The 12928-nt window shown below is 38.9% G+C and overlaps 1 pseudogene; it reads left to right on the forward strand.

Annotated features, from left to right (window-relative positions):
- Window positions 1–8793: 8793 nt before the first annotated feature.
- Window positions 8794–8913, forward strand: LOC132032265 (5S ribosomal RNA; annotated as a pseudogene).
- The last annotated feature ends 4015 nt before the right edge of the window (window positions 8914–12928 follow it).

Consider the following 12928-nt stretch of genomic DNA (forward strand, 5'->3'; position numbering starts at 1 on the left):
GTTTTACAACTAAGAATCTTGATCTTTGGCATGGCTTTCGTGAGAATTTGCTTGAAGTTTGGATTTCTGAAATAACCTTATTAGCCGAAGCCCGAGCAGACCTGTTTGAATGGCAAGGTAGTCAAATTGTGGCACATTGGTATAGGTAGGTGGTTGCTCGAGGGCGAGCTAGGTCTAAGTGGGGGGTGGTGATATTTGGCATAAATATTTAAGTTTTTTGTCACTTTCCCTCTAAAACTTAGTACTTTACTTTCTTCTTGAAGACAAAATCGTTGTATCCTGGCTTATGTCGTTATGTTTTGTGAATAGGTGCAATGCGACCATTTGGGGGAGAAATGAGTAATTTGGTGCACTTTTGGGAAGCTTTGGCATCTGATCGTGGTGATGTGAGAAGCGGAAGTGGTAGAGAAGAAGTGATGAACTGAAGGACCCCGCTATCCATCCGCATTGCGGAACAAAAGCGGAAGAATACTATTTTCGATCAAGTTACACACTCAGGCTTTCCATCCGCATAGCAGAAGGAAAGCGGGATCAGTTCACGCGATCTATCCGCATCGCGGAAGGAAAGCACGACGACGGGCAGTTTTCCCGTTTCGATCGGGATTAGGTTTGTTTATTTTTTGTTTTAACCCTAGGGTATATGTAGACACTTTATCAGCTAAAAATGGTGTGCTGGGATATTCTAAGACTTGTAAGCTGCCGTTTTGCTTTCTCTCTCTAGATTTTATTTTATTTTCATCTTTTTAGCCCTAGATTATTCATGAATTCTTGTTGTTCATTGAGAATCATGAGTAGCTAAACTTCTTAATTCTAGGGGTGTGGCGAAAGACATGATAGTTGGTTTGGTGACTATTTCTATCAATTAAATTTCCATATTTTGGGTTGCTTATTTATTCTTAATCTTAATTGTTTGATTATCTGGCCAATAGTTAGACACTATCTATGGTGCGTGAATTGGACTTAAGAAAGGGAGTTCACGTACGTAATAAGAATAAATAAGGTTTGTTCAATTTAATCGTTTCGCTTTCACGAGTGATGAGATATGCCCTTTAGCCCTACTTAGTTGAATATGGAGAATTAAATGCGTTCTTGTTACCTCGATGACCATAGAGATATAGGCGTTACGGTAACATCTACAAAGCTCGCGAGTAGTTCGAGAGAATATCATAAAGTTATAATTAACCCGTCAACTAGTAACCCAGAAATAAAATAGGTGGAATTGTCCGAAGATCAACCGGATTGTCAAAAGCCATGACCACTAGATCTTTCTCTCTCCGATAAATCTTGCCTTTATCGAAATATTCTCATCTACAAAAACACCCATCACAAATTGTTTACTTTTCGCCTTTAGTTTAGTACAACAAACATCTTGATTTTCACTTTCTTGAATAGTTTCATTCGAATTTGAATTAGTTTAACAGTAGAATCTAAGTCTCTGTGGGATCGATATCTAGACTTAACAGTCTATATTACTTGTATGACCACGTATACTTGCATGTGCGTTTGGGAGCAACACACAATACGTAGACAATGCTTCCATTCTAGTTTGAAAAACCTTGTTGACTCTAGTAAGCTCATGGCCTCTTCTAGGACTCTTCCCCAAACTAGATCTTATCGGAGGTTTAATATGAGTCACACTCCCAACTTCAATATTATTAGTACATTCATTACCATAACTAATCTCATCATAATAATAAGATTTGTCACTACAATAATCCTCAAAATATTATTGCCTTCAATCGAATCACAAATCTGATGTGATTCATCATAGGTTTGGCTAGTATTTGAGTCATCATAGCCACCATACTTTTTACAAGAATCATTGTATGCCCTTCTATCATCCTATACGTCTAATCCCCAATCTTATCCACTATAATCATCCACTACTTTACTCCAAATGCTTTCAGAATCTGTAGAAGTTATGCTTTAAAACAAGAGAAAATTGTTAGTAGTAAAGTTATCTTACATGCACTCCCTTATGTGTGTCACTCAAGTAGTGGCTTTCAATACTCGTGTTTTAAACTATTAGGCTTTTACACCCAAGGAATCTCACCACTCTTGCCTTTTACCACTCAAGGGACGCTCTTCAAAGTTCTTCCATGAATCAGCAACTCAAACTATTCAAAGGAAGATCTAAGGTTTGGTTCAAGAATTGAGTTTATGTCAGACAAAGAAAAAGGACAACAAAACTGTAAAGGACTAGAAATAAATAAATGCACAACGAAAATAAAGAGAAAAGAAAGAAACAAATTGGTACAAAATAAAGACATAGATGCAAAATTACTAGACTACACTAAGTATGAACAAATACTGAAAGTTTCTACTAAGAGAATAATAAGATCTTTCTAGCAGATCTAGAATGTATTTAATGAGCTTTTGAATTGAAAGGTATTGCAATGACTTTCCTCTAAGTGAATTTTGAGTTTCTTGATGAGCAAAAGTCAATGAAGCTTTAAATCAAATGAGATTTTCAAGAGATAACAACCAGATTAGATTTCCCAACAATTGAAATTCACCAAATCACAAGATAAAGCATTAAACAAACCAAGAAGAAGTGAAGATAACTAGAAGGTACTGCTCACGTCACTATTCACTTGAGCAGATTTTAATTTTTTATTGTTACTGTTCACGCTACAGTAACATTTTTCTCTTCTTTTTCTTTTTTTAGAATTTTTTTTATCTCTAGTGTTAAAATCAATAGATCGGGTGAGTATAAGAATACCCGACCATCCAAAGCTCTGATACCACTTGATAATAACGCGGATAGCGAAAGACTAAAGAATTAAAAGTTAGAAAGAGGGAAGGATTAATTCTAAATAGAGAAGAACACAAGTTCAAGTATTTGATACTTGAGATATTGTTTAATAATAAAAGAAGCAGTGAATCAAATAGGAAGAAGAAGAATAGGAGGGGGAGGGGGGGGGGGGATTCAACAAGATATCTTACCATTGAAGAATTCGAGCTATGATTCAAAGTAGAACAAAAAGGGAAAACCCTAAAGAGAACCTCAAAAGTATACACAAGCCACCAGACTAATAATATTAATATTAATCAAACTTAGTTTCAATGAAGAAGAAAACACCCCTTTATATAGGAACCCAGAAGGGGGCTGGCAACACTTTGTTTCATAAGCTTTAAAGGTGGTCAAACTAGAGTAAATAAGGTGCAATTTGCTAGGTGCATAGAAGACTACCAACACTTTATTCAATAAAGCTTTAAATACTGTCAACATAATTGAATAAGCTTCTAGAAACACTAAATTGGGCTGTTCGTTGGACATATTTTAAGCCACAATCCAACTCCTCTTGGTCTTTAATTAGGACCTCCAAATAGTAGTAAGACCTTCCCAAATGATCTATTTCAGTTGGAGCTCTTCATCCATTATAAGACATTTTTCGTTGTTAATTGAAGCCTATCAAAGAATCTTGATATTCCATGGTCTTCAATGGAGTTAAGTTTTCATGTTTACTATCACCTTTTGTATTTCAAGTCTTGCTTTTTTCTTCCTAAGCGAGCAGACATGTTCCTTGAGATTCTTGTTCATTCTTACCAGGTTTTCATTCTCTTCTTGCTATTTTCATTGCTTTGTCTTTAGAATGTTGTATTCATATATCAATTCATCCGTTCTCCAACATATTCAAGATAGTTTGTGTTACTCCTTCCAATTTCTTCTGGAGTAATTGTTAATTTCTTCTCTTACCTCTGAGAAAAACTTCATGTTGATACCATCCTCCATGTCATCTTCATCTTTCTGGAATGTTTTTTTCTTTTTTGGATCGGTCGATATAGTGGGTGTTGGCATAAAGCCATGTGTGAAGTTTTGATGAATGACAAAGTGAACTTACAATGAAAAGAAACCAGGTCTAGATACAAGAGATAATTGACAAGGTAATTAAGCAAAGCTAGACAGTGGTTGAGATAAAACAGAGGTTCTATATAATGTAAAAGGCCTGAAAAAGCAAGCAACACAGGATGGTCAGAACGGGTCCATAATCATGTTCCATTGCAAAGAAGCTACAAACAATAGCATACACATAAACCCAGATTGCAAACATGTGTGCCAATTCAAAGACAAGTGCAATGATCAGATCAGAGAGAAAATGAACCATATATGTACATGATCTATCACAAAGACATATGCAGATCAAAGGAGATGGAGATGACTCAATCACAGAGCAGCCCATTGAAGAATAGAACCAGCATAAAAACATGTCCTATCACAAAGAGTCATCAGGAGCAGTTGATGAATGAATCAGGAGAGAGGAGATTATGAGGTGAAATGGTGAAGATGACTCAGAAGTATTTTGTTCGAATAAAGAGAGTTGCAGACAAAGCACATAAACCAGGTCTGCAAACATGATCAGAGTCACAGAGCTGATATAAGGCCGAAGACATGATTTATTCCAGCATTGGATAAATCTAGGTGGAAGAATACAGACACAGAGCAAAGAGCATGATGCTATGAAATAGGTCTGTCAACATGTTTCATGATCTATCACAAAAGCCGGCTCAAGATAGAGTCGGAGGAATGAGCAAGAAGGGGATGATGAAATAGGTTCGTGAACATGTTCCATCTCAGATAGTGTAGAGATTCAGAGGCGGATGAACCAAGTGGATGAAATAGGTTCGTGAACACGTTCCAGCGCAAGTCCTACATCAACTTCGGATTTGCAGATTTATGGTAAAGACTTGATGGTCAAGTTTATAGGATTCTTGCCATAATTAAACAAGGTTCTTCAGACTCCTATAGGGACAATAAAGTCGATCCAAAAAGCAAGAATCTCAATTCAACAAAAACCCTGATATATCTCATGAGCCTATTCGAAGAGGGTTTGTGTCTGTCGGCTTGCTTAGCAATCAATGCTATATATATCCAAGTCTTACCAAGAAGAATGTTTGCGCACCTACAAAGAGAGAATTCAGAATATCGAGCTATCAAAAGATTTATCAAGATTATTCAGAATCTAGGCATGCGTCCCTAGTACAAGAAGAAGATTGGAGGAGCTGTGGAATAAGGTTATGTTTTTAGTTCTTGAGTTAAGAAAACTTGTATTAGGTTGGGCTACCGAGTTGTATCTTTATCTTCTTTATTAGAAGCATTGCAGTTAGATGCAAAACGTTATAAATTCAACTTCAAGTTGCAAATTGACTTGAGGGTTGCTTACTCACTAGGGTGATTAGTGAGATAGGGATTAGAGGTTAGTTTCTAGGTTACAGAGCTTGTAATTTGAATTTGTAGAGGTTTACCATTGTAGTGGAGTTTGAGGTAAATCATACAGGGTGTAAGTCATGGTTTTTGTTACACCCCGTAGTTTTGTGTGGTGAGTCTCGAGCTACTTTTCAGGAGGCATATGAGATTATATGTGTTTATCTTATGATTATGATGGTTTAGGTTCATACAATAAGCTATAGAAGGATCGAAGGGCAAGTGAACCAAGGAAATTAAGTTGTTGGAACTTTGGAGAAAATGTGAAGGGCACCTTTGGCCCAAATTGGAGAAAGAATATCTTTTAGTATACGAGGAGTTTTGAGGCAAAGAAAAATCTTAAAGTGAAGTTCATGAAGTTTAGTTTTCAACGTAATAAACCGCGAGTCGATATGGTTTCGGAGAAAGGAGATATGGACGTTACAAGATGGACTGGCAGGCCAGGAAAATGCTCTGCACGAATGCGCTAGGAGGCGGCGCAAACGCGCAGAAGGGGTGGTAAACAACCTAGCGCCAACGTACAACTACCAAGCGCAAATGCGCTAAGTTATAAAAAGGGGTTACCCCCTTATTTTTCACATTCAAACATCCTCTAAGCCACTCCAAACCTCTAGAAACTTCCACCAACTTCCACTCACCAAATTTTAATGTGAATCAAGTATAATCTCACATTCTAGTCCAGACATCGTACAGTTACAATTATAAGATCGTATAGCGACGAGTTTCGGTTCAAATCCAAGGTGGATGGTGAAGATATTGCAATAATAGAGGGAGTAGGGTATGAATCTCTCCTTATTAATATTAGTTTTGGTTTATTTACGAAGGTAAAACTATTAAACAGTCGTATAATGAGTTGGTTAGTTGAAGAATTCGGAAAACATCATGAGAGATGTTTTACGACGTATATTGGTGTTAGTAATGATGATGTTGTTGTTGTTGTTGTTGGTTGTTGAATTGTGATTTCGGGCTAGGCATATAAACAGGGGAGATACTGCCCGAATTTTGACAGATTCTAAAGGAGTTTGATTTACAGACTTGAGATAGCCATATGGCGATAAGTCTAATGATAGCATAAATTCTTTTGAATGTAGATTTACGAGCTCGGAAGAATAAGCGTTAAGTTGAGTAGTAGAAGATTAACCAGGTATGTTAAGGCTAAACCCTTTCTTTCTAAAGGCATGATTCTTATGTTGTGATTCCATATATGTTTCCCAACCTTTCACTTCCAAAGGTTTGAAGTTCATGATTCTTCAAGGCTACTTATAGCACTAAAGATGAGATGTTTCCATAATGTCCTTGTCCTCAAAAGTTAGAGAATTCATGATTCCAAGAGCTTTTTATGACACTAAGGATGAGTATGCTTTATGAAGATAATGATGATGATGATTTTATTTCTAGAAGTTCTAAAGCTATAATTTTAATGCTATTATGAGAGTATCGAGTTTATTTCATGACATTATTGAATTGCACATTGTTCTTGATCTCACCTTATGAATTATTCCTTCGAGGTGAGATATAGGGATGATGATTATTCCATAATATAAATCGAAGCTTACCGAAACTTACGTCACTCAGATAGAGTTGTAGCTTTCACTTAGGCTCTTATGCGTGCTTATAATTATGTATGTATTTTAATAACACACGTGCCTACATGGGTGAGAACGTATAACACGCCCGGCGGACACGCGCTACGATGTCGCGCCCTTACGCCCCGAACGCAGGCTAATGACGATAACACCGTGCCTAAATGGCCAAGAAGCACAACACCGTACCTATATGGTTGAGCAGTTTACTTGTATGTATTTATAATGTTATTTAAAAGAAGATAAAACTAGCATGCATGTCATCCGCCTTAAGAGACAATCAGATGTACAGGTTATTTCTTTATCTTATGTTATGTTCCATACCTCTGGTTATATTGTTATTCATGCCTTACATACTCGGTACACTGTTCCTACTGACGTCCTTTCTTGTGGACGCTGCGTTCATGCCCGCAAGATCAAGTAACCCTGGCCAGGGAACGTGCGGACCGCGTACCGATCTCCCCTCGGTCGCAGTCAAGTATGCTTATGATCCCGAGGCTGCCCGGCCCTTTTTGGTATGCCATTTTGCTATGTGAATATGTGGGTATGGTAAGGCCTTGTCCTATCCTTTCTCCGATTTATATTCCCGCGGGGTACGTAGATAGTTGTGTATATAGTGGGAGCGTCGTGGACTTTGGTCTCTTATTCTATATACATTACATGTAGTGGCCATGTCGGGCTACGTTGTCATCCTTGCACGTTTATATATATATATATATATATATATATATATATATATATATATATATCCATGTGGACTGTTTATGAGTTGTTGGGGTAAAGTTTGTTGTACAAATTTTACAGCAGATGCTATCATTCAGATATAAGTTAGAAATGGGTCACCAGGTTATCCAGTATATGGAAAGTACGAGGTTAGGGGTGCCTAGTCAGCAGTGGTCGGGCACTCGTCACGGCCCATGGGATTGGATCGTGATAAAAGTGGTATCGTAGCAAATATCCTAGGATTGTCTACGACCGTGGCTCCTGAGAGTCCCGTTTATAGGTGTGAAGCCGGCCACACTTATAAACAGGAGGTTGTGGGGCATTTAGGAATCATTGACCTTTCCTTCTATCTTAGATCGTGCGATAGAGCCAGAGTCTATTAAAGATCATTTCTGACCCTCTTTCCCTGTAGGTAGGAGTAGTTTGATGAGTGATGAAGAGATCGATTTCAGATAGTTGGGGTACCAGGAAGGCCCCTAGGGTGGATTCGGGACCCCGGATTCTAGGACCGAGCAGAAGGAGTCCTAGCTATTATATTGAGACGGACCCTTCCGAGGACCCCGATATGATCCCCCTAGAGTTCCTGACTTTGATGGAGAAGGACCCGTCGGAATATAGATATGAGACGGACCCGTCTGAGGGTTCGTATGAGACGTCGGTTGAGGAGGCTCCCGAGGTCGCACCGAGTCGACCCCTCCGAAGCCTTCTCCTATGGTGGAGCATTATGTTAGAGCGGCCCTACGCCAGCGAGTGTTACTAATTATTCTACCCCTTTATCTTGGCCTTCGGAACTCGGGGGGTTGCATATACATGCCCCTCGCATTCGGATGGAGAGATGAGGAGGGCCGGACCGAGATGTCGAGAGGACGTCGAGGAGGATACTTCACTTTTAGCGCCTTCCGTACCAAGAGCGAGACGGTGCCGCAAAGGTGTATGTGAGACTTTCATTGAAATTTCTTATGTGCGTACAATTATTATAGGATATCATTAATAGTTGACAGATGGGAATATTAAAGGAACCGATAACCAAAGTACTTATGGAAAACTGCGACTAAGATGTTTTGGACACCACTAGGAATCTTAAATTTGGGAATGGAAGATAGTCGTGTGCGTTGATTGGTTGTTGTTATTGGGAGTTTTGAAGGCTAAACCAGCATTTGCTTGATCAAGAGAGTAAGGGACCTTTCTAATTCGGAGGGAGATGCATTACAGGAATTTTGTTGGGATCCATTAGAACTTCAACTCGTTTTAGGTCATGTGATAAGGGCCACGTAGCGGGATAGATGCAGTCATACCAGCACTAATGCACCGGATCCCATCAGGACTCCAAAGTTAAGCGTGCTTGGGCGAGAGTAGTACTAGGATGGGTGACCCCCTGGGAAGTGTGCTAAAATGTCCTATGGATCCAGGTATAAAAGAAGGAGATGGAACTAGAATAGCTTGAAGGAAATTAGAAGCGGGTGAAACTCACGATCGGAAACTCTAAATGATTGCGAGAGATAAGGCGGACTGGCTTGGCAAAGAGAGGGAAAATGCAAAGACATCTACAGAATTAGGATGAGCTTAAACAGTATTGGGGTTTCTTCATAAATAAAGCGTTAGTAAAGGTATATACGATATTTTATGAGTGGTTACGCTAACCAGTAAGTATGCCCCGATAATCAACGTTACGACATGTTAAAGGTAGTGACTGAACAGGGTATTGAAGTTGAAGTGGCAAGTGCTACAGGGTTAGTTGACATTATTTTCTCTAAGGGATAAATTTGGATAAGTTTGATACAATAACATCAGGGGAAAGAAGGAAGTGAGTATATAAGAATAAGAAGATTAGGATGCCCTGAATGAAGGAGAAGTGTGAGCAGAAGGAGAAGTGTGAGCAAGGGGAGTATGTTACTAATGAGGGTCAAATAGAGCTTCCGAGAGAGAGTTAGGACGATGGTGGAGGTAGAGAACCATTTGGATGAATTTCAAAAGTAAGAATACGGACAGAATAGAGTATGGTAGTGTGTGATGAAAGGATGAACGTATAGGACCCGAAAACAGACACTGATAAGTGGGACTGAAGGGCAGTAGCAACGAATAGGAATGTAAATTAGGAAAGAATAAGCGAGATTTTGCGAAGATGCTGAAGGGTTTCTGGATTTTGAGAAGCATCCGAAGAGGTGAATGCGTAGTTATGATAACACACTACAATTACCTCAGAAACGAAAAAGCCCTTCTAAAAAGATGACTTAGAGATAAAGCGGATTTGCACTTCTGAGAGGATATTCTACGAACTCCAGGGCCAATGTTATAAAATGGCAAGTGGAGAAGAGAATTAGGAATAAAGAAACTCGCAACCCCTGAGGACTAAAGTAAGAAGGGTACACTAACGGATTGGTTGAAAGAAGTCAAGTAATCACCAAGGACACGAGAGAGGATAATAAGTTAACAAAGCTGACTAGGAGGCAATATATCAGGGACATGGGATAAGAACCTCTGTAATGAGTATAGAGATTCGATCTTAAAGGAAATAATGATACATGGGGAATATTTACAAACATGAACTAACCGTAGTGGCAAAAGAAAGATGAAGGCTTGACTAAAAGAAGAAGGGAAAACGCTTACTTTGTAAGAATTTTATGATAAGGACAAGAAGTGGCAGGACACTGGAAGAATTACGATGCATAGCTGTGATGCAGACAAGTAGTTAAGGAGAGTTACGGGACAAATGAGTTAGGCAAGTGGAAGGCAGAATCGTAGGAGTGGATGGTATGGATTATTAACTTTCAATGGTATAATATAAACGTAAACTAGAATTAGGAACCCAGAGCAAGAAGAATTTCAAGGGTATTAAGAAGATGATAGTGGAAAAAGGCTAGGGTTGAAGGAGCGAGGTATAAGCGAATTCCCCTGCCCCCATTAATTCACTAGTCCAGAGAATGACTAGTCATAAAAGGTAGAAGCGGAAAGACAATAAAGGAGGCACTTATAGTGAATCTGAGATGTACGAGCATTTGATTTGATACCAGACTTAGTCTAGCAGAAAGGAAGATAGGCTAAATCATGCGATGAAAGGGATTCTAGCATTATAAAGAACTGAGAAGTGGGAGGATCATTAAGGTCGACCAGATGATTATCAAAGATGATTATTATTCAAAGGTTATTGGTGCATAAGGACACCCTTAAAATGGGTGGGAGGGGGGGGGAGGGGGGGGAGGGGAGCAAACTTAGTCTTGAGATGAATTGTGACATTCCTAAAATTCCAAATAAAGAACTGTAGTAGCGCGATGAAGCCAAAGTTTGAAATGTACTGATATGTCAAGAGTGTATCAGGAGAATGTATCTGTATTAGAAGAAACAGATTAGAAGTAAGTATATTATAGGTCAGGTATCGAAAAGAAAGTATGGTAGAAAAGTGAAGGGATTAACAAGTCGGAAAGAATGATTCTCTGTAATGCGAGATATGATGTCTCTAGACCGTGGGTCGAATCACCCGTACCAGAGAAATCTGGATCACATCTAAATACGTGGTGATATATTCTGAAGGGTAACAAAGAACAAGAATGAAATGAATACCAAGGACAAGTGATTTACAGCGAAAGAGAATCTTAGCGCCAGAAGAAGTGGGAATCTTACCAAAAAGGATAGTTATAGGCAGTCCGACGATCCCCAAAGAGGAGGAAGGTAGTGTGCTCATGAGTACCAAGACAGCAGTACTCCTAGGGATTAAAGAGTATCTTACAAGTAGCCAGCGATGCCAAATAAGGGAGCACGTATTATGAAACTATATGAAAAATCATCGCAAAGAACTGGCCAATAAAAACAATATAACGACAGTAATAGAAAGTCAACAAAGAATGAAGGTTTATTGAATGATCACTGGTATACGGAACTCAAGAATAAGGTACTCATGTTGGAAGGAAGTGGTAGTAAAGAGAGAGTTTGCTTTAGTTCTATGCTGGTAAGTACATTGTAAAATTTGTAAAGAAGAAATTAAAGGAAAAGTTTTAATATGAGTTCAACGATATTTGGAGTTATGAATTAGTTTGAACTATGATATTAGCTTATCGTAAGTGTTATCCTACTACAAGGAAATATTATGAGTATACGTATTTAAAAGATTGTGTTGGGGACATTGTTATAGTTGGTTTTGGAAAATAATTTGAACGGATAGTCGAGGTAAGTAACCATTAAGAGTAGATATTCATTAGCCATAAAGTACTATTGTGAAAGTAACTATGATGAGAGTGTGAGGAAATCAAGGGGCCGAATCAATGGACTACCAAGGGATGATGTGGTGCGTATGCGAGATCGACGAGTATTAAAAGGGATGGCCCAAATTAGTACTAAAGAAGTAAGCAAAGGAAGGCGCCATAGTCGAATAAGAGAGTTGTCTACCAGCAAGTAAGAAAAGATACTTACAAATCAACGGTTAGCCATAGAAGTTGCGGGTCAGGACACCCGTAATGGAAGGAGAACTATAACCCAATACTAGTTGATTCCTGATCTAATACATAAGAACAGAAGGTTATAGAATTTAGGGAATAGTGAAATAAAGAAGGAACGAGAAAAGGCTGACCAAATTATATTCTAAAGATAAGGCGATCGGAGTCTAGAAAAAGGGCAATCACTTCAAGAAGTCAATGAAACGTTGTGGATTGGCAACTACAACATTCGAGGATGAACGTTTTAAGAAGGGGGGGGGGGGGGAGAGACTGTTACACCCCGTAGTTTTGTGTGGTGAGTCTCGAGCTACTTTTTAGGAGGCATATGATATTATACGTGTTTATCTTATGATTACGAGGGTTTAGGTTCATACAATAAGTTATAGAAGGATCGAAAGGCAAGTGAACCAAGAAAATTAAGTTGTTGGAACTTTGGAGAAAATGTGAAGGGCAATTTTGGCCCAACTTGGAGGAAGAATATCTTTTAGTATACGAGGAGTTTTAAGGAAAAGCAAAAGCTTAAAGTGAAGTTCATGAAGTTTAGTTTTCAATGCAATAAACCGCTCGTCGATATGGTATCAGAGCAAGGAGATATAGACATTACAAGCTAGGCTGGAAATCTAGGAAAATGCTCTACGCGAATGCGCCAGGAGGCAGCGTGAAGGTACAGAAGGGGCGGCAAACAATCCATCGTGAACGCGCAACTACCCAGCGCGAACGCGCTGAGCAATTTTTAGGTCGGTGCAACTCGAGCCTCAGACGTTATAAAAAAGGGTTACCCCCTTATTTTTCTCATTCAAACATCCTCTAAGCCACTCCAAACCTCTAGAAACTTCCACTCACCAAATTTTAACGTGAATCGAGTATAATCCCCGGATTCTGGTCCAGACAGCGTACAGTTACGATTATAAAATCGTATAGCGATGAGTTTCGATTCAAATCCAAGGTGGAAGGTGAAGATATTGCAATAATAGAGGGAGTAGGGTATG

This window comes from Lycium ferocissimum, chromosome 9 (assembly GCF_029784015.1).
Source record: "Lycium ferocissimum isolate CSIRO_LF1 chromosome 9, AGI_CSIRO_Lferr_CH_V1, whole genome shotgun sequence".
NCBI lineage: Eukaryota > Viridiplantae > Streptophyta > Magnoliopsida > Solanales > Solanaceae > Lycium > Lycium ferocissimum.